The sequence below is a fragment of the Vulpes lagopus genome, chromosome 11 (genome assembly GCF_018345385.1).
Source record: "Vulpes lagopus strain Blue_001 chromosome 11, ASM1834538v1, whole genome shotgun sequence".
NCBI lineage: Eukaryota > Metazoa > Chordata > Mammalia > Carnivora > Canidae > Vulpes > Vulpes lagopus.
The window spans coordinates 87,363,395-87,390,322 of record NC_054834.1 but is presented as its reverse complement, the minus strand read 5'-3'; the positions used below and the strand labels follow the sequence as shown (position 1 = coordinate 87,390,322).

At 36.0% G+C, this 26,928-nt stretch overlaps 1 protein-coding gene across 1 annotated transcript in view; it reads left to right on the top strand.

Moving 5' to 3' along the window:
• KCNH7 (potassium voltage-gated channel subfamily H member 7) overlaps nucleotides 1–26,928 on the top strand; it is a 477,016-nt gene that overhangs the window by 223,159 nt on the left and 226,929 nt on the right. The gene's annotated exons all lie outside the window — the stretch shown is intronic.

Sequence of the window (26,928 nt, the reverse complement as noted above, 5' to 3'; positions counted from 1 at the left end):
CCTGCTTTATATAAAAGCTATTGAGTTTGGTGAACTTACTATCTTGCTGAATAATTGTGTTACTACCACTTATTTCACCTAAGTCATATGTATTTTCCTCTCAGTTAATCTTATCTGCAAATATTAAAAGCTTTTTCCTCTCCTCTCCAATATTTATACCTTCACTTACTTATCTTTCTTTTTCTTTGAAAGAATGAAAACTTCCAGGTATGATATTAATAGTTTTGTCCCAAGTGTTTATTAAAAGGAAGGTTTATAATATTTAACCATTAAGAGTTATTTTGTTTGTTATGTTTCATTTTTAAAGATTTATTTATTTATTTGAGGGGAGAGGGGCAAAGGGAGAATAAGAAAGAATCTTTAAGCAGAGTCCATGCTGAGCTGAGTGTGGAGCCCAAAGGGGGCATTGACCTCAGGACCCTGAGATCATCACAACCTGAGCTGAAACCAAGAATTAGAGGCTTAATCCAACTGTACCACCAACGTTTGTTTGTTTCTAATAGATGATCTTTACCGGGGGTAGGGATACCTCCAGCTCCTTTCAAAACCACTCCCTATGCTGGGGCCTTTCAGTCAGAGAAAGGGACATTACAATTTTTGCCTGGGAAATAAATGCCTGAAAAATGGGTGGAGCAGGTGGTGGAAAATAGAGATGAAAATTATGCTTGATATTTTTATTAAAAAAAGAACATTTAAAGGAGCATCCTGTTGTTCTAATTATTTTAATTAATTAACATTTTGAAACGCAATTCCTTCCATTTTACATTTCATAAAATGAATAATAATACATTTACATTCTTTTAAAAACCTGTTAGTTTTCTCATTTTCTGTGATGTCAATTTTTTTCCTACCAGTGGACTGTTAATTTTATTCTTTCTGTGATTCATTGTGATTTAGGGGTTTTTTTGTATGAGTGTGATTTAGTTCTTTCCTTTTTTCTAATGCTTCAGGTACCTTTATGGATTTTATACCTATATTTACAAATGTGTATGACATTGGAATGAACACATGTTATTCTGTGATTTTAAAAATAATCTACTTTAGGGGTGCCTGAGTGGCTCAGTCTGTTGAGTGTCCAACCTGGGTTTTGGCTCAGGTCATGACTTCAGGGTTGTAGGGATCAAGCCCCTTGTCAGGCTCTGTGCTCAGCATGGAATCTCCCTTACCCTCTGACCTTTCACCCTCTCCCAGTATCCACACTCAAAAATAATGAATAAAATCTTTAAATAAAAATAAAGGGTTGATGCAGTCACCCCAGTCCAAAATCAATATATAATAAATAGATAAATATAAGCTCTTTTTTTCCTTTGCATATTTTATTGTAGAGAATTCAACATCCAAAAAAAATCTTGTAAGTTAAAATTAAAAAATAATATTTTATAAATTTATTCCAGCTTCACTCTTAGGAGTTAGATATTAAATCTATCCAATGATAAGAAACAGTTCAAATCAAATTTTCCTCAATTTGTTATGAGAAGTTATTTATTTATTTATTTATTTATTTATTTATTTATTTGACTTTTGTTAGTCTAGCTTCTAAAAGGAGTACATCATTTTTTGACTTCCATCACACACAATTATCACAGGGAGATGTGGTTTGATGGAAAGATACACAGAGACACTGAAAAAAAAATGCAAGTTCCTTCAACTTGCAGAGAAAAAAAAAAATGTAGCGCACAGAGCTAGTAACATAGCGTCACCTGAGGTGGGGAAGTGGGCAAGCTTCCCAGGCTACTATTGATCTGCACCAGAGGAAAATGGAATAAAACCCCGTCAGAACACTTTAAGTGGCAGCCCACAAAATTCAATTGGCTAAAATGCACTTGTTGGAGATAAGTGAAATATCAGGACAGGCCTACTCAGCTGCCAATCCAGTGCTCTTGAGGCCCAGCCATGACACCTCAGTCGGCGTGGTCCAACAGCCATTGGCATCAGTTGGCAGTGGTCTTTCACTCTGGGTGGGATATGGATGGGGATAACTCTAGGTCCTGTGGGGCAGGGGTCTTCAGAATCACAGAAGCCCTTGTGCCAGGAGTATCCCGGTTAGCAGGAATCCCATCTGCAAAATTAGGTTGGCAGAAATGCTTGCAGGTTTCTCACCTAACTCTGTACCTTCTCCCTTCAAGAAAATTGAGACTCTCACCCAGCTCCTCCCCTGATGGGAGACTTCAGCTTTTAAAGATCATTTTCCCATGGGGGCTGTTATCCCTGGCTGACCCAACCTTTAAACCTGCCTAGAATCTATTACTACACCAATATTTCCAATCTGTGTTTAATCATTTCATTTATTTTGACAATACCCATTATATATATATATTTTAAAAAGTATCTGCATTCAGTGTTTTTATTATCTAATCTTCTCATTCCATTGCCTGAAACAGTTGTATATTCTGGGGAAAACAACAACTACGTCTAATTGCTAAAGCCAAAGTCTTCACCTTTGGCTATGACATTGTATTTTAAAAATTATTTTGTGGCATCTTTGTTTTTTCATGTCTCTTTTTAATGTCCTATCTTGACTTCTCATACTCTTTCCATGTCTTAGTTATAGATGTTCCTGCAGGTATTGTCCTGAGCACACTTCTTTCCTTCTCTTAATTACATATATTTTCCTGAATAATCTTGTCTAGGTTTATGCCATCACCCATCGTAGCAATGAATGTAAATCCCAGAATTTTCTTTCTTTCTTTTTTTTTTTTTTAAGATTTTATCCATTTATTCATGAGGGACTCACAGAGAGAGGCAGAGACAAAGGCAGAGGGAGAAGCAGGTCCCTATGGGGAGCCTGATATAGGACTCCTTCCCAGGACTCCAGGGATCACAACCTGAGGGATCAGACACTCAACCACAGAGCACTCAACTACAGAGCCACCCGGGCATCCCTAAATCCCAGAACTTTATCTTGAATCTTTATGTCTCTCAAATTCTAGATCCACACATCCTCTGGTTACTACTTGTCCATTTACAGATGGTTCCCTCTAGGGACTTCAGATTCTCTGACTGGGAAACTTAACTCAGTTTTACACATATCTGAATTCTTACCATTGTTTTGAATGACTTTTCCAGGTGCTGAATCTTATAGTTCCTTGATTGCCTCAATTCCGTTGACCTTCAGATCCATTCCACTTTGGTAATTCACCCCATGACCAACCTTGGATGTTGTCATCAACTGGGTGCTTTCTGCCTTTGGAATCCAAAATAACACCTTATGTTATCTCAGTCAGTACAAATGGTCCAATCCAAAATTCTTCCAGGTTATAATTTAATCTTTCTTGGGTAAACTCAGATTCTAGTATTCTTACCTCTATTATTATTTATAATTCAATGGCCTGTCTTTTAAGAATTCACTCTAAAGGGGGATTCCTGGGTGGCGCAGCGGTTCGGCGCCTGCCTTTGGCCCAGGGCGCGATCCTGGTGACCCGGGATCGAATCCCACGTCGGGTTCCCGGTGCATGGAGCCTGCTTCTCCCTCTGCCTGTGTCTCTGCCTCTCTCTCTCTCTCTGTGACTATCATAAATAAATAATAAAAAAAAATTTAAAAAAAAAAAAGAATTCACTCTAAACAATAGTGTGCTGGTAAATGTTTAATAACTAGCTCTGTGAAAAATAAAACCTTTTACATATAACATTTTCTGGTTTCTGTAGCTTTCTGATTTCTGCAAATATTCCCACTATGGCCACTTTCAAGCTACCAACACAATGTCACTGAATGCTGTGTTGGGAAAAGCTGTGCATAATCAGGGGTTGACAGCTTGAAAGAATCATGGTAGCTCCAGCACACCACGCACTGGCTCTAAGCTTGCATTGCGCTTCCTCCTGGCTCATGCCACTTTCTAAACCCCACCAGGCCCTATGTTAATCTTCTCACAGCAAAGACAGTGGGGCGGAAGTGTAATCCACTGACAAATGAGCCCACAGAAATTGCAAGTTGGTTATTTCTCTGCTGGTGTCTTACCCGGTCCAGTCTCTGCCGCTGGCTCTGTTACATAACTCTCTTTGCTCTACTGAAGCATCTCAAACATACTTTCCTGTGTCAGTGATCTCTTGAAAGAATAATCACTTAGGAACAGTCACCGGAACTCTTGCATGAGGGTATTTTCCATATTCAGCGGTCCATGGGTGAGATGGGGAAGTTAGTCATGGCCCAACTATCCTCTGTAGGCCCAAGGGGGATATTTATATTCCCACCACCTCACTGTACACCATTCAGTCCCTGGCTTTATAGGAATCTCATGCGTGGTGGGGGTACGGGCAGGGAGGGGCTTGCATTTATTGGCTTTTACTTTATTTCAGCTTCTCATGTTGTAATGCCATTTGGCTCCTGACCTTCTCCCACACCCCAAGAGAGATGATGACCTTATGTGTTCTGCTGTTCATTGAACCTGAGGTCCAAAATGTATACTGGTTCCGCATTCAGAAATACCTACAGACTGTTGGGAGCAAGTCTCTCTGAGAATAAAGATTTCTTGTAAGGAAAGAGGAATGAGTGTTCCTCATCTCACACAGTGGAAGGAAGGCATGTGGAAAGGATGAAATAAGGCACCAGAAACAAGAGAATCACAAAAACTCTGGCTTGAAGACCCTCTCTCTACTGATGACTAATATTACATCTCTGCCTAGAATGGGGAAGGATGAACGATCTACTTTCCATAGCATCAGTGACCTATTTTTTTCTTTTCCATGTGATTCCTGTTGGGAATGTTTCAAAAACAGAGGAACCAGGGCACCTGGGTGGTGGCTCAGTTGGTTAAGCGTCAGCCTCCTAATTTTGGCTCAGGTCCTGATCTCAGTCAGGCCTGTGAGATCGAACCCCAAGTCCGGCTCATACACTGGGTATGGAGCCTGCTTAAGATTCTCTCCCTCTCCCTCTCCCTGCAACCTACCCCTTCCTCTCTCTCTCTCTCTCTAAAAAGGAAACAAAGAAAAAGAAAAGGAGGAAAATGGCCTTTTCTTTCTCCAGTACCACATTTCTTGGAAAACCTTTATGTTATAATGCAAGCACCAATTAAAAGAAAATAAATGTATTTTCTCCTTAATGCCAATATTCTCATGAAGAGATTCTCTTTTTCTCTCTTTCTCATCTATCATCTAAATGTTGGAAGCATAGAGGAATGTGTGTGTGTACACATTTGCATCTTGAATTTATAAAAACTAATTCATCATTCTTTGTTTTTATGTAATTTGATGCTTTAAATAGAAACTGCAAAGATGACATACATATAATATGTGACTGTCCTAAACTTTATAGTCAGTAAATCAGTCATTCTTTTGCCTCTGAATATCTATTTCTGAATATTAGGTATAAGTCACTATTATGCAAAAGTAAGACAAAAGGAGGAGAAAAGTATATAGTTTCTGCTCTCAAGAATTTTTCTCACTAGAAAAATTTAAGTATTGTTCATGTCAATCACTCAGTTAATCACACGTATCCTAGCAATCAATGCAGTGACATACATTACATCATGGCCAGATTCCCCCAAAGTTTGGGCCAGCGCTGAGCCACCACAAAGTCCTTTGTAATTCCAAGTCAAAGGCATTATAATTTCATAAACAATGAAATCTAAAAATCCCTGGTAGTCTCATATCTTTCAGTTTTTACTTCATTAAAAAATATATAGCCATGAATTTAAATTAATTTATATACACTATGTATTATCTAAGTATTTATTACTCATAAACAAAATAACATTTTTGTTATCTCATTTTTTGTTGGGATGAATATTTAGGAATGCAGTTTTTTTAATACTGTATACATGTTAATTTGGTTTCACTATGCCTGAATCTTATATTTTTCATTATTAAACTATGACATTGATAAGTAATGTTTACCTGGGTTACACATGCTGTTTCATTCACCATCTCACCCTGTGACACAAGTTACCATATAGAGACAGAAGGACAAATCAGTCACCAATCATGGACTGCCTCCAATAACTGCAGTTACCTGAATCCAAAGCCCTGAGCAAATCTAGATTGCAGTGCACTCTCAATATTCTCAGATGCCAGAAAGATCAAGTTCCCCAGGCTGACTGTCTCTGGCAAAATGTGAGAGAATAGACTTTAATTTCCCCATAGATGTCAAACAATACGTATGATTGAGAAGCCTCTTTCAGGACTACGAGGGAATTCACTCACTAACTCAACAAATATTTTTATTTGAGTGCATTCTATGACCATGGTCTTTCAAGTTGCCACAATGTAGGTACTCAATGGCAATATATTTTAAGAATTATTTTCTTTCATCGGTACCACATAGAGTAAAACAAGCAGGTCACTGCTCAGGTTTTGAAAAAATAATGTAGCATAAAAACTGAATTTCTGCTCACTATTTCTCCTGTATTTTCTGTATTGATAATTGACTTTTCAATTAACTTATCTTCATGTCTACAACTGGCATTGCTATAAAGGCATTGCTAAAGGCTAAGTTAGTAATTCTCATTTTTAAAAAATTCTGTAATTACATGAATCTTTAATAATGACCCATAATGGGTATGGAATGAACTTGTCCATGCAGTGATAGATAGCACCTATTCCTAATGACGATGCTGCCAACCTACAATTCAGAAAAATCAGTAAATTAATTTCAGCTCAGATATTATGACTGAATTTGTTACATCACAGCATCCATTACTCATCAAACTGTATTTAGATTACCATATATCATACATGTCAATCATTTATTTCTTTAGGTAAAAGAAATTTTCGGCTCTTTAATCACAACAAACGTATTAGTCTACTTCTTGATGTTCAGAATTCCAGTTTTCTCTCTTTATGTTAACTACTCTTCTTTTCTACCAAATAACAAAATCTTTCATTTTTAACATCTGTTTTACAATTAATATTAATAATTATTTTATGAGACATTGGACATGCATTACAAAGGCTATAAAACTAAGTGTTCATATAGAGCCTTCATTCAAATATGTCAATGCTTTCTGTAGGTGCTCTTTGTCTCTAAATATTTATTATATTAATTAATAAGGTAAGGCTTGTGTTTGCTGACATTTTAGTTTAGTCATTCCCACAATTGACATTTTGCATATGCAAGTGTAAGTGAAGTGCACGCTATATGGATAATATATTTTTACCGGAAATTGTGTTAAACAACCACATATTGATATAAATAAAATTCCTTCATATCCATTCTACTCCATTCCACAGCTACACCCAAAATTTAACTGGGATATAACTAGACTGCCCCATAGTCCGGCTCTATGGCAGGATCACATTCAAATGAACTCCACTTGATCAAAAAGAACTTTGTTTTTTCAAGTTTCAGATATGTGCTAAGATTCCACAGCAAGAATTTCAGAAACCTCTTTCCTCCAAGTGAGCAAAGACTCTCTTCTCATGTCACACACCATCAGTTTATGCCTTTTTATTTCAGCTCCTACTCCTACCTTTCCTAATAAATTCTTGCCTTTTGTTAGATCTTTTCCTCGTTCCAATGTAAACTATCCAATGTAATCTCAGATCTTTCAGCGCTTTCCACTTATTATCTTAATGCATACCAGAATACTAGAAAGCTAAACAAAAAACCCTGTGTGTTGCGGGGGTGGGGGGACAGTGGTTGGTGAATACTCATATTACTTTTTTTCTGGTTACCCAGTTCTATTGTTTTTAATCATATAATATCTAGAAAGCATCTTTTTCTTTAAAAGGGACTCTTTCTGCCTGTGCTTTGTTTCTGCCTAAAACAGCTGTACATCTAAGGCTCAATTTCCACGAGTTGTCTCACTCCTTGTTGACTCCTACTTGCAGAAGGTGAGAAAATAATAGTGGGCAACTTTTGTTGAATACTTACCAGGCGCCAGGTAAAGTTCAAAAGTGCTTTGCCTGCATTTACCCATTTAATCTTCACAACAACTTTATGAGGCAGGAACTCTTTCTTTACTTCTGTCATAGAGGAGAAAATAGATATCACAAGGGGTGAAGTAAATTTCCCAAGGTCATAGATTAGCAAGTAACAGAGTCAGGGTTTGAACCCAGGGAGTTACACTGAAGAGTTACATATTTAATCACCATACTGCTTAAAACTCTCTGAAACTCACTTTGGTACAATGGAGTGAAGGAATCATTATACAACTCACAGTGGGATTACAGAGGTTAGGAAAGAACTTTAGAAACTGATAATAGAGTTGACAAGGTTGTCGTATAAGGTTTTATTGAAAATGATTACAGTTCCTCATTCTGGGAAGATGTATGTGATAACAATCCATAAAATCACAGATAATATGGCTAAAATAAATAAGGACTTCTCTAATTAATTTTGGAATATCAGAATTCAAACACGTTCCTGGAAATTCAGAGGTAAGAGTGTGTAAGTAAAAGGGAATTGCACAGTAGCAAATAATAAGCCAAGTTTTATACTATGCATTTATAGGCATTTTTCAAATGGGGAAAACTTAATATGGGTTAAGGATTCAACTCATGATTTCTGTGATCCTACAGTCATCACTTCTAATCTATGTGTTATCCTGCCTCTCAAGGACTCTCCAAATTGTTGGGTCAAAAGTAAATGATATTAACGAACAGAGTTTAATCTAGGTGCATTCACTGTTCAAGTAATTTTATAAATGTTAGCTCCTTTAACATTTATTACAACCTCACAGGTAGTATTATCTCTATTTTATAGGAAACTGAGATACAGAGATTGTGTAATTTGCTCAAGGTCCTATGACTGATTCATAAATCTAGGTTTTGAAACTAGTAGTCAATGATCCATGTTCTTAACCTCCACACTAAACCAGGGTAAGAAGAATTTTAATATAGTTTGCCCACAGTTAATTAATAGGCCACATATAACAAAAACAGCTCTGGAGTCAGATTAGTTTATTTTTGTCCAATATAAGAGATCCTTTAACAAGAAAATGTATAATGTAAATCTTTCTCCGGTATAAATTTTCATCATTATTTTAAACTACATGAAATTGCTAACATTTAAAAAAATAGACTAACAAAAATGGCAACAAAAGAGGTTGTAATATGCAATCTCTCTACGAAAATGATTTAGTGGGCAACTTGGGTGGCTCAGTGATTTAGCGCCTGCCTTCAGCCCAGGGATTGATCCTGGAGACCCAGGATCGAGTCCCACATCAGGCTCCCTGCATGGAGCCTGCTCCTCCTTCTGCCTGTGTCTCTGATGAATAAATAATTAAATAATTAAATGATTTTTTTAAAAAAGAAATGATTTAGTGAAATACAAACATTTGAGAAAATTCAATGTAGGAAGCTCTAAAAGAGCTAATATTTGCTCACCTAAAAGATTCTAATATTTGCTTAAAAAAAATCTAGCTATAAGAAGACCTCTTCAACGTATATTAGGTTATTGTTACAGAGAAATCACCATGCCCTAGTACAATCACTTCTTATCAAAAACAGAATACAAAGCAAGATATTCCAGGAAGTTTTCACAAACTGCCTTCCGATTTACAACATGAAGGAAGTTTCCAAGCACAAAAACTCTAACCATATTATGTATTCTACTTATATCAGTCATAAATAATGGAGGAATTTCTCTGAAGAAGTTTGCTTGCTCTTTTCCATCTTTGGACTATTATTTTTCACCAATGATTAGAATCAGGATAAAAACGTGAAATGCTTTTCTAATGTTGTTTCCCTTTGCTGAACAGAAACCCATGGAACAAAAAATATTCAAGAGATACAATGTATGAGAGGCAGAGCCTAGATTCAATGCACAAATTCTGTATCAGCTCTCCGTTTCTTAATCACATCCCTGATAACTTTTGATTCTCTGGGCATCTGTGATCAATATTTTATTCTTAAGAGATCTATGACCAGGTTTTGTGACCCATTACAACTGGGCTTTCAGTGGCACATACATAAATATAAACTGAAGAATTTACTATCGCATTCCAGAAGTCTAGACATTAAAAGACAAATTTCAGACCTACCAGAAACCTGAGAGGTCAATCCTGTCTTTCACCCCATTCCCAATAAAGAATGAAACTGAAACCAAAGGAAGCACCGAAGTCTCTTTTGGCACCAAATACAAAGGGATTTAATAATGAATATTCTGTGTTAAGAGTAAACTAATTTAACCTCATTTGACATCCTCCAGGCTTTGAAGGACCTGCTTGATGAGACTTATTATTGTCTTGCAATAAAAGAATCACCAATATAGCTATGTTAGAGCCAAACAAACCAAAATCTGTTCTGTACACTCCATTGTGATCAGGAAACTGAGTGTCACCACGTGAAGGGATGGTACTGACCCACTTTTGATTGTTTTACATGAATGCGGAGCTGATCGCTCTCATCAGCATGACACAACTCCTGTGAGCAGCCGACACAGGAGTGTTGTATATTTGATAACTGTGCGTGAGAATGGCAGTTAATTTCTTTAGGAGTTTAATTTAAGCCTTTCTGCAGTTTCTAAAAGTAAGTGGGAGAATGAATAGAACAGAATGTTCTCATTTTGCCGAAATAGAATAGCAAACTATATATCAAGAGAGAAATTAGACTGAATATTCTTTAAAAAGACATGAGAAGTGGCAAGAGGAAAATACCCTTTAATAGCAACTTTATCTTTTGGTATTTTGGTGACTTTTCTCATAAAAGAAATATTTGTGCTATGCATGTAACTGATGAGGATTCAGAGGATAATGCAAACTGATTCTTCAACATATGTAACTAAATAACCAAATTCTATTTTGCTAAAACAAAAGTTAATGGCTACTTTGTATACTCAACAACCTCTTATGTAAAAAGGGGTTTTAGGGGCGCCTGAGTGGCTCAGATAGTTAAGCACCTGTCTTTGGCTCAGGTTATGATTCAGGGGTCCTGGGACCGAGTCCCCCTGGCGAGTCCCTGCTCAGCAGAGAGTCTGCTTCTCCCTCCCTTGCTCATACTTTCTCTTTTTCTCTCCCCTACTCATACTTCTCTCACCCTTTCTCAAATAAATAAACAAAATCTCTAAAAAAACAAAAAATAAATAAATAAAAGGGTGTTTTACATAAGACTTTAGCCTCTGGAGAAATTTAACCAGCTAATAAATTTTAAAATTTAAATTTAAGCAAAATTTAATCTTTTTTTTCTATCTATATGCCCACTGGCACTGAGTAGGTACTGAATACATACTTCCTGGGTTGAAGTCTGTGATTTAAATACATTTTGTAGATGTTAATTCTGTGTGGTTTTACAGAGCCACACAGTTAAAAGCATGCAATCAATTGTCAAGACAAATCTAGCACAAATTATTTTCATAGTCCGAGAAAAGCATATATAGGAGGACAGTAACTACGAAAGGTTCCAGCCTTCTTCCCCACTTTGGAAAACAAATTGAGATAAATTCATAAGTTTCTGAATGTGTTGGACCAAAAGGAGCAGCTTCAGTTGAGAGGAGTGTCTGTGGGCTCTGGGTCTTCATGAACTGGAAGATTATTAATTTGTTTTGAACTGGAAGATTATTGCCAGCAGGGGCACGCATTTAGGTTCCCAGATGCTATGGATCATCCTTGCATATTATCTGACTTTAGTGACGATTTTTACCCAGGATTTGAAGCACAGGAAAAACAAGAAATCACAAAATAAAATTATAGAATTGCCTTTGCAGAAGCTACAAGTTTCAAAATTAATAATTTCTAAAAAAAAAAAAAACAAAATTAATAATTTCTCATAGGAGTAAGTTAAAAAATTGCCTAACCAGAACAATACACACATAGAAATATGTGTGAAATGGAAGATAGGATGGGATGAGTTAATCGGTGGAGGCATTTGGAAATCAGGGAAGGATGTTTGGGTCATTTCTGTAACCGTATGTTTCAAATGACAGGGGCATTCCAGTTTATGCCTTTTGTTCCAGCATGATATCCAGTTTGAATAATACATTATGTACTATGCTGAGTATTAGCAATTTCTTGTATATGATCGAGCAAAGGAATTACGTGACAGAGGCTCTATGACAGGAAGATTATTTTATGATTTCCCGGCATCTGGAGTGAAGGCAGGCAGGAAAAACTGTGAGAGGCCTTTCCATTTATATAAACACGAAGTGACTAATGAGTAGGATACGAATAACGAGGGGGAGCCATAAGACCTCAAAGAAGGGTAATTGATAGAATTTTTAAATGATTTAAAATAAAATATGATGGATAAAGGGTCTCAAAAGTAGACATCAGTTGTAAATCTAGGGAACTTGGGAAATGGCATTGTCAATAACAGGGAAGAAATATTGGAAGAAAAATATTTTAAAGTTAAAATAGGAGCCCACTGTCTAAAAGTATCATACTCAAGGGTCAAAAAGGCAAGGTAAGAAAGTTGTGTCATCTCATAATAATTGTAGAAACAGGAAATGAACATGTGAAAGCATCAGCATTTAGGTGATTTTGCATGGATCTTAATGTTTCTGGACCAAGTTGATGTTTAAGTTACAGAAGGGACCTTAGAGATCTTGGAATACACATCTTCATTGAAAGTTTCTAGCATGGAGTCCAATATCCATACCTCTCTCTCTCATATATATATATATATATATATATATATATATATATATATGGATATCCATATATCCTATCCATATATATATGGATATATATCCCTATCCATATCCATATATATATATATCCCTCTCTCATGTATAAATATACACATATATACATATATACACATAGATATATATACACACATATATACATATATATATATCTCATGTATATGCATATATATATATATATATATACACACACACACACACAGAGAGATCTCTATAGATATAGATGCAGATATACACATCAACAACCTGTAAAGCAGTAGATCTGGAGAATGACTCTAGGTCTCCCAGTACTTTGTACTCAGCTCTTCATTGAACAAATTGTGGTAAAATCTTACAAAGTTTAAAGGTTAATCAGTATCACACTCGATTTAGATATTTTTATGTAAATTCTTTATGCTCTCTTAAAAATAGGATATAAAGATAAATTAAAGCTGAATAGTAGATAATGACAAGTTAGATTGTCAACTTATATGTTCTGCAACAGATTTCTGGGACAATGTAAGTATAATTACTGTGAATGAAGCATCTTCTGAGATCTGGAGATTAATTTGCAATTGTCAACAAAGTCTTTGGTTGTCAGCAAATACTTAAGAGAAAAAGAGAATTATTTCATCAATGATAGGGATGTATATTGGCTTATCTATAAAAAAGGATCCCTTTGGGGGAAGGACATAATTGTCTTCTAGTTTGTTTTCAGGTTGTGCCATCTCAGGCAAAACATTAATAGATCAGCTGTCATCCAGCATTGATTTTGGAGGGTTTTTTAGAGGAAGACTAGGAGATTGTTTGTTTGTTTATAGGAATCGAGTGCCCTAGAGCAAAGGTCTAATTCTGTTGTTGTACCATCTTATGGAGAATTATAAAAAATAATTAATGATTATTTATAATTAATTTCCTTCAAATAACTTTTCAGTATTACTTTTGTTCTTTTGTTCTGACTGCCCGTAAGATATACCTAGTTAACAAGATTCTGATTTTTTCTCTTCATTTTGTTCTTTATCTCTCAGCAATATCATTTCAGGTCTTCTTATTTTTTTGGGACATACCTTAATAAAGCAGACTATATCATATTTATTAAGGAAGATACTTTTTTTTCTTAAATAATAGCTTTGTACTTTCCAAGGCTAGTGACTAACTAGTCTACCACAACAGCTCTGAACACACAATAAATAATTGGTGAAGAAAAATTGAATGAATGAATAAATGAATAGGTAGACAGATGAGGTATACATTCAGCAAAAACTGGCCAAGACTATAATATCCTGAAGGACAGAAACTTTTTCTTTTTCATCTCTGTATCCCAACGGTGCCTAGAAGAGAGATTCACCCATGCCAGAATTTTAATAAATGTTTACTGAAGGAATGAATCAAATCCTGTGAGAGTGAACATGCCAAAGAATGATAGTTAACTGTCTGGTCTAATGCCTCCTAAGCTGACGACTCTACTCTTTTGCATCTCCATTTATTTATTTATTATCTATCTATCTATCTATCTATCTATCTATCTATCTATCTATCTATCATCTATCTATATCTATCTATCTATCATTTGATTTATTTATAAGATTGATTTATTTAAAAGATTTATTTATGTATTTATTCATGAGAGACACAGAGACAGAGAGGCAGAGACACAGGCAGAGGGAGAAGCAGATTCCATGCAGGGAGCTCCATGTGGGACTCGATCCCGGGTCTCCAGGGTCACGCCCTGGGCCGAGGGCAGGCGCTAACTGCTGAGCCACCCAGGGATCCCTGCATCTCCATTTAATCACCATATATGATAATGTGACAAAATCGGCTTGTTGTCTTGGACAGCTTTCCACACCTCTTCTGGTGCCCAAAGAGGAGATTCTGAGACATTTATTAAGCTACTTCAGTTAAAGAGAATATTCAGTTGATACAGTAACATTTGCCACCATGAACTCATAGATTCTTAGAGATCACAAGTCATGAAAATTGAATCACAAAAGAATTTCTAAACCAAATGTGGCAGTTTATAAAAGACTACAATTTGAAAAGTTAGATTATTTCATCTTTTCAAAGTAAAATTGGATACATGTAGTTTTATTTCCAAATCTATTCTTGAGGGTTTTTTTTTAAACTAATGATATCTTTGTATACATTTAAACTAAAATATTGTGTAAGCTTGTACCTGTGTGTATCTGTGTGTGTGAGTTGGTGCACACCCCTGTCCTCTAAAATGACCTGTAAAATATAGCTTTCATAATTAACTTATTTAATGATGTTGTGGGATCTATGTCATAAAACTCAATATTAGGGACTTAGGGGACGATAAAGTTTTCCTTGACCCTTTTAGGGCTCTGATAACTAGACTGACAAAGAAAGATTAACAGCATACAAATTTATTCAGTATAGGTTTTACCTGATATTCCTCATAAGGAAATGAAGACCAGAAGAAATAGCTAAATCTGAGTGTTTTTATGCTAAGTTTAATGAATAGGGTAAAGATGTGATAGGAAAAGGATGTAAGTTAATGTAGTAAACTGGGGGAGACTTCACAAGTCCTGTTTGTTTAGATTCCTTTCTGTGTTCCTTTTGTTTTCAAAGATAAGGACGCTCCTTTCTCACAGGTATAGAGAGGGCACCTCTCATATGACAGTTTTATGACTTGCTTCAGGGAAAGTTCAGGAAGTTCTTACTACACATTCCTCAAATTATTTTGGCTTGAAATATTCAATATGCCAAGATCCCATGTTTTGGGGTGGGTTGCCCTGAATCTCATCAGGGATTAGAGGAAATTCTTTGGTTTTATCTTTGCTAGTCATAGAGTTTCCAAAGCAACTGAACAACTCTCATTTACAAAATGCAGCAGCCTGAGACTAAATAATTGGGGAAAGAGGTAGATAAATCTCTTGTAGCTGCAATAATTTATGAATATGTGGCTTTATAATCGCTTTACTATTATTATGCAGCATTTACTTATAAAAATATAATCAATTTTTTCCCTTCATTATCCTGCTTGATAGGATAAATTAATAACGTCCATTTTATTTACTAAAGCTTGGTTTAACTGGAAATATTATCATTGTTTTTTCTTTCTTTTTTTATTAGTTGCAAAAATAAACATAAATGTTAAAAAAAAAACCTCCCCAGATTTTGTGCTTGTGATATCAGAATTAAGATTTATATAAGAACTTTAAGAGAAAAAAATTAGGAAAAATATACGAAATGGATATCATTTTAATAAAAGCAGATTTTTCTCCTTATATGTAAATTGGATTTTATAGTCATTTTATAGAATTTATTTAGAACTAATTCACATTAAATTTCATAAAATTTTAACTTTTTTGTGCATGAATAACTCATTTAAAGAAAAAATTTTTTTAAGACTTTAAAATAGTCACTACACCCAACATGGGACTCCACCTTACAACTCTGAGATTAAGAGTCACATGCTCTCCCCTCCTGATTGAACACCCCTGTCTTCAGCATCCCCATGAATAACCCCTTTAACCCATCAGAAATGTTAGGCTAATTTTGTTTGCCACAAGTGTTCTCCAGACAATTTCTGTACGTCGGATTTGAGACCACCATTAATACTCTTGAGAATCCTAACTCCAGCTCAACTTCATGTGTTTGATTTTGGTTTTGCACGTTCCTCAGTCTTGCATTTCCTTTCTCTATCATCAGACCCAGTTGAACTGCTGTTGGAGGCTGAATGCTTTGGTTTTTCTAAATTCTTAAGGATAAGACATCAGCCTCTACCATGCTTCCTCCCCATCCCTGCTTCTCCACTCACACTCTGCACTGACTCGTTGGCTCGCACATCCACTGCTCCCCACCTTAAACCTCACCCTCCAGGACCATGACTTCTGTGCAGAGCCTGTGAAGCACATTTACAAAAATGAAAAGACCAGAATCGTGTATATGTAAACTAAAGCCACTCTGCAGGCACAGACGATTACTGAATCTTCCTCTTTAGAATGAATCTCTACACTATGAGGCAGGAAAGTAAGTGGTATTTTGAGAGGAAAAAAAAAATGCCCATTTTTAAAATTTGAAATATTTTTTTCTTGTAATATAAATGATACAAATGTTGTTTTCTATCACTATACATTTTCCTCATGTCAAAGAAAAACCCCAGGACAGGCGTCCTCTCTAAAGACCTTTCCAGAATTTGCATTTCTGTATGGCTTCCTTTTCATCCTGCCACCTACCCCCCCCCCCCTTTTTTTTTTGGTGGAGAGAAGGTGAGGCTGAGGTCATGGACAAATCCTATATAAGGACAAAAAGGCCAGGAAAATTGATGATATAATAGAAACGCTGGGAGGGAATTTAAACATCATACCATCTGATTTGCTCATTTTACTGATGAAGAAACTGAGACCTGGGAAGTTAAAAGTTATACTTGATCAAAGTTATACAACTTGTTGGTGATACATGAGGACAATAGTGCAAGGAGTATTTTTAAAAGATAGATTATTTATTTATTTATTTATTTATTTATTTATTTATTCATTTATAGCACATGAGCAGGGGTGAGGCGGAGGGAAAAGGAGGGAGAGAATCCCAAGCAGATTCCACATTGTTCTGCCTGGTATTCCTTTCTTTCCTTCTTTTCTTTCTTTCTTTCTTTCTTTCTTTCTTTCTTTCTTTCTTTCTTTCTTTCTTTCTTCTTCTTTCTTTCTTTCTTTCTTTCTTTCTTCTTTCTTTCTTTCTTTCTTTCTTTCTTCTTTCTTTCTTTCTTTCTTTTTTTTTTAAAGATTTATTGATTTGTTAGAGAAAGTAAGGGGAAAGGGCAGAGGGAGAGAAGAACAAACGGACTCCCCACTGAGCGCAGAGGCACCCCAGTAATACAACTTTTCTAAAGTCCAGATTACTTCTCTTCCCCACCAGATGTGACATATCATTTTGTGATTATTTTTTTTCACTTAAAAGATTCAGCATTCCCCTGCGGCACCTGAGTGGCTCAGTGTAGAGCACCTGCCTTTGGCTCAGGGGGTGATCCCAGAATCCTGGGATCGAGTCCCACGTTGGGCTCCCTGCATGGAGCCTGCTTCTCCCTCTACCTGTGTCTCTGCCTCTCTCTCTCCTTCTCTGCATCTCTCATGAATAAATAAATAAAATCTTAAAAAAAAATTCAGCATTCCCAAATCTTGTCCCCACTGAATGTCTCCAAGAGTCTTGATAGGGAAAGGCTGTCACCTGCCCCATTTTCAGCCTCCATATAGGTTAGCATATAGAGAACATAAGGTTTATTTAATACATATGAGTTAGAATTGAATTGAAGGGAATTAAATTTCATTCTTTTACCCCATTAGTCATAGACTGAACTTCAAAAGTAGGGATTGGACTAATGTGGACAAATTTGGAGTGACGGGCTACGCCTATCAGAATCGGTACACAATGAGGATCTTTGGCATTTTTGAAGAACTGTGCCCGATTCCATTCCAGAAACACTTCAGATTTGAAGTTTAGAAACCATAGTATTAGAAACTTATCTCAGCAACTTTCCATCTCAAATTTAGTGGCTTCTTAGTGTGAATCGGAAATCATTTTGTTAATTACTTGAAAACTAACTTGTAAGCAATCCCGGAAATAAGTTGTACTTTTTTATTTTTTGCCAGTGTATTTAGTACGGGTCATTTGTACATTTTTGCATGTGCATTCACAACTGTAATTGCATTCATAAACATTGCCCCAGAGCTAAAACATTTTGCTGATCACAATCTTTTAAAAAGAAAAAAAAATACAATAAAGCAAATGGGATAGTTTCATAACCTCATTGTTTCACTACCTTAACAATAAATAAAACAGCTCTAAATTACTCTGCATTGAGGGAGTGCTGCTTAAATGATAAGCAATTATAATTAAAAGTAACAATTGATAGATAATACTTTCCGTGTGTGCAGAGAGTAATGTGATTCGTAAAGTAGGAGTATGACTTTGCCTTGCTACCTAATATTTGAGAACCTTAATAAATTTTTTAAGCCTCAGGAGAAGCAAAGAAAGAATGCACAAGCCACCTTGACCACTAGGCAAATCTTCGCTACTTTTAAGTTGTTAATTGAGTCCCTTGTGCGATATATTTTTAATGCTTTCTCTTTTATGTAAACAGTTAGCTGAGTAAGGCAATTGTCTATCTATTTACAACTAACATGTTTGTAGACAGTGTTCAAAGTGCTGAATAAAAAAATGAAAAGTGAAAAAAAAATGAAAAGTGTATAGCAGTTAAGTTTGGATTCTAATGTGGCAGGCACAGTGTTTTCCTGTGCTTATTAGATAACCTTCCTGTAAAATCTCTGATGGGCTCCAGGCACACCGATGCCTAGAAAACACTTGCTTTGTGTGGGAGTAGGATTCAGGACAAGGAGAAGCCATAGGAGATATCCTTAAGCTAGCTTGGAATATGAACAGCACATAACTTGGAGTTCTGTAAACTGTGAAAACCAAAATTCTTTAAGTATGTTAGAGAACGGCAGTACTGAATGGTTACTGATAATAAAGCAGATCGCTGTAATTTTTAACTCTCAATTCAAGAAAATTCTGTTCATTATATCTTTTTCTCTTTTTAAATTAGCAAATGTACAAAAGATATAGAGAAAAAAAAGGTGAAATGAGTATGATGAACACACTTGAAACTGCTACACAACTGAAGTATAGCAGTATAAGCAAAGTTCAAGAACTTTGCGTTTTCTTCCCTTTCCAACACCCAGTCCTAGGAACTATCCTGAATTTGGTGCTTATCACTCCTGTGCATGTTTTTATAATTCACTACAAATATGTGTATTCCTCACAAAACAGATCATTTTGTATTATAAGGTTACTATCGCGTGTGATGTGTTCTTCTGAAAATTGCTTTTCCACTCAGTATTATGTTTTTTAAAAATATTTATCCATTTTGTTTCATTTACTTCCAGCTCATTAATTCACATCATTAAGTATCATTACATGTACGAATATCCCACAATATATTTACTGTTCTTTGGGGGAACTTTGAGCTCCTTGATTTTGTTCGGTTTGGTTTTGCTCTTTACTACAAGCAGTGCCACTGGGATTACTCTGATGTATTTCTCCCTACCTATGTGTTTAAGACTTTCTCTATGGCAATGTACTCAAAGGGTGGTGTGGATCAGTGTCAGTCAATGAATTACTAGTTGTCTGTGAGGAGTTAAGTACAACCACCAAGAGTAAGCAGTTGAAAACCTTTATAGCAGTTTGACATTGCTACAACACTCTCCTGCAAGATTTTGTATTTTGCAACATTATTGTTCTGCAGTGGATGATTACACGTTTTAAACGTTACGTTAACCATAGATTAAGAAGTATTGCTTGGGATGCCTGGGGGGTGCAGTCGGGTAAGCATCCGACTCTTGGCTTTGGCTCAGATTTGATCACAGGGTGGAGAAATCAAGCCCCACATGGGGCTCAATACAGAGTCTGTCTGAGATTCTTTCCCTCTCCCTTTTCCTCTGCCCATCCCCCCTCTTTTTCCCACTGAAATAAATAAATAGATCTTTAAAAAAAGAAGAAGAATTGCACCAGTCTATATACCTTGGGATAGAATTGTTTTGTCATTGGGTATTCATGACTTAATCTTTAATATATTGCCAATTATTCTTCCCAATGATTGTGTTAATGTAGAGTCTCATTATAAGTGAGGAAGCCTCTGTTCCTTTGTGTTCTATTTACTCTTCTTTTCCTGTGCTTACTTTTCAGAACTTCTTTTGGTAGAGGGATTGCTCCATTTCTATTTCATTTCCACGCCACTACAGAATTTGTAATGCTTTTATCTCTATTCTTGTAGTGATGACCCTTCAAGAACTAACCATGTATACTCATCTGCAGTCATTCTCTCCTCTCTCACATATTGGTTATATCTAGTATATTATTCCATTTTATTTTTTGCCATTCGAATTAGTAGTTATTATTGTTTTATATCATCAGTGATTAAGTCATCTAAATTTTAACCAATTTTTCACTTTTGTGCTCTTTGAGCTTGTTGTCTGTTTCTGGAATAATTTTACTCTTAGTAACTAAGATGTTTTAGGGCTTTAGAAGTTTTTTCATTCACTGAAGGTCTGTTGATGGCAATTTTTTTAGTGCTTTTTTGATTAAAATACATATTCTTCCCTTGAATAAAATTCTATGTGACAGTATTTTCTCCCAGTACATAGGAGAATTGTTCTGCTGTCTTCCAGCTTCTCATGATGCCATTGAGATGTTTACAGTCACTTTAATTATAACCCTTTGGAGAAAATCTGCTTTTATCTTAGGCTGCTTTTGAAATATTTTTATTGTATTTAGCGTTCTGCAGTTTCACTATGACATGGTGTCTAGCAATGGATTCTTTTTTTATTATCATTATTTGCTGGAGATTTATTAGCCTCCTTTGATCTGAAGATCCATGCTTTTTAGTTCTGTGATTTTTCCTCTCCTACCTTTCTCTCATTATATAGAATCCTTTTATCAGAAGCACAATTGGACATATATAAAAACTCATTCAATCCACCAAGCCCTTGTCATAATTTTCATCTTGTTATCTGTGTGTTAAATTCTCATAATTATTTTAATACATGTTACTTATTTATTAGGTATTCCTTTAGCTGGTGACTGGAGTAGCCAATTATTTAAGCTTTCCCTTGGATTTTAATTTTTACTTTTTTTTATTTCTATAAGTGCTTTTTAAAATCATGAACTATCTTTCAAAAATATATTGTTCTTTCACGTTTCAACTATTTTCCTCTAAGCATTTTAAAGCATATTCATTTACATTTTATATTCAGTAAGTAAACTATTTGGCGTTCTTGTGGATCTACTTTTAATTGAGCACTTTGCTGATCCTTCCCCATGTGTTTCTTAATTGTAATTATGCACTTTGAGTTCGTGTTTGGTAAGGCTTTATCTCTGGGAATGCTGAGAAGTTTTATTTCCTTTCGACAGATGTCCTGGCATAATATCATCATACCAATTACTTAATGGTAATTTTCTATTTGGGGTCTCTGAGAGTACCTGCAAAGTGCAGATTTGACCTTTAAATCCATGTGAATGGGGGATCCCTGGGTGGCTCAGTGGTTTAGCGCCTGCCTTTTGGCCCAGGGCATGATCCTGGAGACCTGGGATCGAGTCCCACGTCAGGCTCCCTGCATGGAGCCTGCTTCTCCCTCTGCCTGTGTCTCTGCCTCTTTCTCTCTGTGTCTCTCATGAATAAATAAATAAAATCTTTTTTAAAAAATCCATGTGAATGTACGCAAAGAGGAGACTATTTTTCTCATTCAAGCTCAAGTCGAAATAGAGGAGTTTACTTGTTTTTCTCAAGTCCACTTTTCACGATGGATGCTGGCTTTGTGTGACGCTTTCTGCTGTGTACTTGCAGAACCACTCGGACTCAGTTCTCTTAGTTACCAGGATTGGGAAGCCCTTCCAAGGCAGCCGTGATTCTACCTCAGGTTCTACTTTGGATTTTAGACTATTTTTTTTTCACTTTTGATTCTTGCTTATTTCTCTTCCTCTTTTAAAAGTTCAATTCTGAGTCTGAAATGAATGCTATATTCTATACCAACATTTTATCCCAAATGAATGTTTGCTATATTTTATCCCAACATTTATTTTTTATTCACAGGATTTTTCAAGTTTTCCAATATGCCATAATGCTGAAAATGGAAATGAAATTCTATGTTTTCCATTAGCTACTCTATGAGCTCCTGACTCTATAGCTCTATTACCGACATCCACTCCTCCTGCAATGATTTTCTCCATTTTCTTAAGTTCTATGCATAAATTTAGTTTCAACTCAATTTCTACCTCCTTTGTGAAGCATTCCTTCATAATCTCACCCTCAAGTGAATTTCCCAACATGGGCTAGGAGTCAGACATAAGTGAAGCAATAGTGATATCTAGAATTCTAGTCAATTTTAAGTGTTTCGAGACAGGAAATGGGTACTACTCTTTCTTGGTATGTATCCAGTATGTTATTGTGAAGTAAAATTATGGGCTTGACTCATACTATGTTCAAAAGTACAAAGAAAATACAACTCTTTTTTCTCCCATTACTAATGCAGTCTTTCACCCTAACCTCAAATACATCTTAGTCTTACAACATTAACTTAATGGCTAATTCATTCAATTCTTTTTTGAATCTGCTCCTCTAATTAGTGCCTTTAAATAATCTTCACTGTCTAGGAAAACAGCATCTCTTAATATCTCATATTTCTTGGTTCATTATTCCTTTCTCAGTTCCTCCCTAGAATAGCATCAGAGTATCGGAGAGCAGTGCGTCTTACACAACCTTGTATCCGAGAGCAAAAGTCAAGGTCTCGAAGTGTGATGCTATCTGGCTACTCATGTGACCGGACAAGATCTCTTGTTCACTTGATTACAGCTTGCCCTGCTGGAACTCTTAGATAATGAGCAAGACCTGTGTAACCCAAGATCTCATGTCTTTGGCCTCTGGCTGAGGACCTCTGCATCATTGCCACAACCTCCATTTGTCCCTCTATGGGCTATCCATGTTCGTGCCACCACAGTAAGCCCCATGGCATATTTCCTGCCTCTCAAAATTGTACCCCTGCCAAGTGTGACTAAAAATGTTTGAGATAGTTAAATCTCAAGACCATCAAGTTTACTTTCTTATGTTGTACCCTTAACTGATGAAGGAAGGTGTGATTTTTTTTCAGGGTCCCTACAGGATTTGGCGTCCTCCCAGGGAGTACGATCTGGATCCTCTTTTGCCCTCATTTTTTAAAAGATTTTATTTATTTGTTCATGAGAGACACACACAGAGAGAGGCAGAGACATAGAGGGAGAAGCAGGCTCCTCACAGGGAGCCCGATGTGGGACTCAATCCTAGTCCCCAGGATCACGACCTGAGCCGAAGGCAGATACTCAACCACTGAGCCACCCAGGTGTCCCTCATTTTTATCTAATATACCTTTCATTTTGGCAGATACTGTGTTTTCACTGAGCTCAGCCTTTAAATCTATTGTCTCACAGAACCACCCTTTTTCTTTTATATGTCATTCAATACCTTACAAATCCTAATTCTTATCACATTGCTCACTCTCTGCCTTGAGGTAAAGTGGAAGTCTAGTACTCAGAAAGGCCAAAGAGGAAACACATTGCTAATTTTCAGGATATCAACCCAGTTATTATTTCAATAACTTCTTAGAGAACAGATGAATGAAAATGAAAATAGCTAAATCACCACTCCTATACTTTATTTGCTTAATATTGGCAGAAAACTGAGACTAGAAGAGTGGAAGATATTTTGATAAATTGTGGGTCACATATAAGTCAATAAAAATAGGGAATCTTTGTTGTCTCCAGAAACACACGTATAAAAACAGTTCTCTAAGTACTTTTATTTTCTGGTTGAATCTCCCTGTGCCCTAGGCTTTGGGAGAATAGCACTCTATAGAGTGATGTTTCTTGAAAATGATGTAGGTAGCCAGACCTAGGTGGGAAAAAGAACTCATTAGCTATTCCCTAAAGGAACTGTGGTACCTAAAATAAAAACATAAATGCTTTCCCTGCTTGCCTAGGCTCCCTAACCTCCCAAGTTATATTGCTGCAATGTACTTTCCAGAAAGTTAAGAACAATGCTCCCATATGACATTGAAAGGATATGCCACGCTCTCTTGACCTTATTTCCAAATTTTGGGTTCTATGTTCCTGTTTCCCTTAACCAAGCTCATCCTGTTGTTCAGTTTAGCATATCTTTGTTATATAAAAGTGCTGGTGAGAGAAAGAGATACACAGTGAGTGTAATCATGCCTGAGCTCTCTATTCTCCTAAGGATAGCTTGGCATCAGAATGCGCCTAGAGATGACCTGCTTTGAGCCTGAATCAGATGAAATTAGGTTTGGATACAGATTCTTCCAGGCCATAACCTCTTGGTTGCTTTATCTGAAGCCCAGGTCTGTGCCCAGGTCTTAGAGCAATGTGACACTCTCCCACTGACCCTTTACTCATTTCATTCCTTGACTCTTCCAGAGTCACATTTAGTGTCTGGATCTCTCTTGGGAGCTTCGACTCCATTCCCCAATTCTCCCTCCCCCTTCTACTTTCTGCCAAATATCCCTTCAAAAGGAGAAAAAGCAGCAAGAAGTTTGCCCTAACTTCATTTATGCACACTTAGCACTTTCTCCCTTAACTAACTCATCTTGCCTCTGGGCCAAAATACCTAAAATACCTTCACAGTAAAATCCAAAGGAAATATCAATGAAAAAGTTGGACTAAGTTATCTCTAAGGACCCATCTATGACTTCATATGAGGACAATAATGCAAAGGAAAAAATCCTATCCAGTCCTTAAAAAAATCCTATAAGTATTGAAAATCCATTAACTGTGAAATGTAAAGTGGTGGCAGACTAAAAAAAAAGACTTATTTCTATCCTTACCAACTCTATAGCCTCATTATTAAATATAGAAGACCTACATGCAAGAAAAGTTAAATAATATTCAAAGAATCCATTCATTCATTCATTCATTCATTCATTCATGAGTGGTAAACTCACAGTCTTGTAGAGCTTTACTTACAGATGATGAAGGGAACAGTCATAAGGGGCCAGAAAAGGAAAAATAGAGGATTCTTTGGGTTCATGTAGAAAGAGTACCCAGCCACCTCCTAGATGGGAAGATAGAAATATCTTCTTGGGAGCAATAATATCTTGGCTGAGATTTGAAGAATGTGCACACACGCGCATGCATGCGTGTGTGTGTGTGTGTGTGTGTGCATGCGTGTGTTGTAACCATGACTAAAAAGAATCCGTGAGAGAAAATGACCTAATCAAAGACAATGATACTTATAAAAGATTCATAAGTTAGAATAAGGGCTCCTCCTTTTCAGGAAGCCGTGTAAGTAATTTACTGGCTATAGAATATTTAAATATCAATTTAGAATCATACAGTTATGCACAGTTCAGAAGATGCCATAGAAAAACACAAGTTTTCTATGAGGTGAACAGAATGCTATAACTTCAGAGGTTGATTAACAGAAATTACCTAAAATTAGCTACACCAACACATGTGCAGAGGGTATGATGATGAGTGATTCCTAGTAGAATTAACAGTGTGATCAAAGGCAGAGTGAAAAGAATGTATGAAATTTTCCGTGGTCTGCAGGTGGGCCCATTTGACCAAAGTTAGGGTATGCGTAGGAATTCACTGGGCAAAATTTGCCACTACTGAATATATTTTCTTCCTCTTGCTGAATAAAGAGAACAATTTTGATCACCCCACAGAGTCCCTCACTTATGCACTGGGAGGAGTGGGAAATTACACTAACATAGAAAGTCATAGGGAAATGCCTTCTGGGTACAGAATCATGGCCATGTTATATATTAGAGGTGCCTGGTTGAGCTTAGAGTGTGGCATAATCTTGTGCCTGTAGCATGAATTTTAATATGATTGAAAACAAATCTTTTTGTTTGGAGTTCAAAATACCTAATTATGCCACCTGCATGTTTTTCGTTAGCTAATCATGCCATCAGCCACTTACACAGAATCCCTATCCTCCTGGGCCCAAGCAGTGGCCCACTGGCTGAGCTACTTGTGTTTGCTTATGTAGATGTGGTCAACACATGGAAGTTAAATTCCATCTTCAAAATACAGCTCCTTTGTAAATACCTCAGCCCAAGTACAACCCCAGATACTAACTAGATTTGGAATCTAACATAATAGAATAAACTTGCCTAAGAAATACAGAAATGAAATGTTTATTAGGTTTAAAAACAGCTAAAGGAGTAGGTCAGATTTTGTAAATTAAAAAACTGTGTAAGTGAACAAAGTCGTATTTTCAGAACATTGTAATTATATCCATATCTCAAGCCGATTGAATTTATTAGGTTTGAAAGACATCAAAGGTGTTTTGTGGATTTTTTTTGGATAAAATCTAGTATTTAAAAGTTTTATATTTTCATTTAAAGGTATGTGAAATGTAAAATATTAATTATTACATGTTCAGAAAAAAATGATAAACTATAATGTGTTTAGAATTTTCATTCTACTTACGTAAGTATTTAATTAAAGATGTTGAAATATTTTTAGTAAAGACAATTTCACACAGTTTACATTATTATGCATTAATTAATGTCCACTTGATAAAAATTAAAAATGAGGTGATAAATCAAGACATTTTTATGTATTCCAAATGAGTTTTTATTCTCTGAAAATTTAGCAACTATGCAGTCAGCTTGCTTTCTGAAGTTAATATACAAGCCATGTTTCTACTAATTTTCAAAAACATTTATTTTCCTAATTGGAAAATGAATGTATGTTCATAGGCAAATAAAGATGTGAAGAAAACATAATTTGTAATCTTACCACTTATTATAATCATGATTCATAGCTTGACATTTATTTCTAGTCTTTTTAAAAATGTGTATGTGTTTTTAAAATTGGGTTCATAGATATACATGTCATATCCTCTTTTCTTGTATCAGCGTTTTTGAACA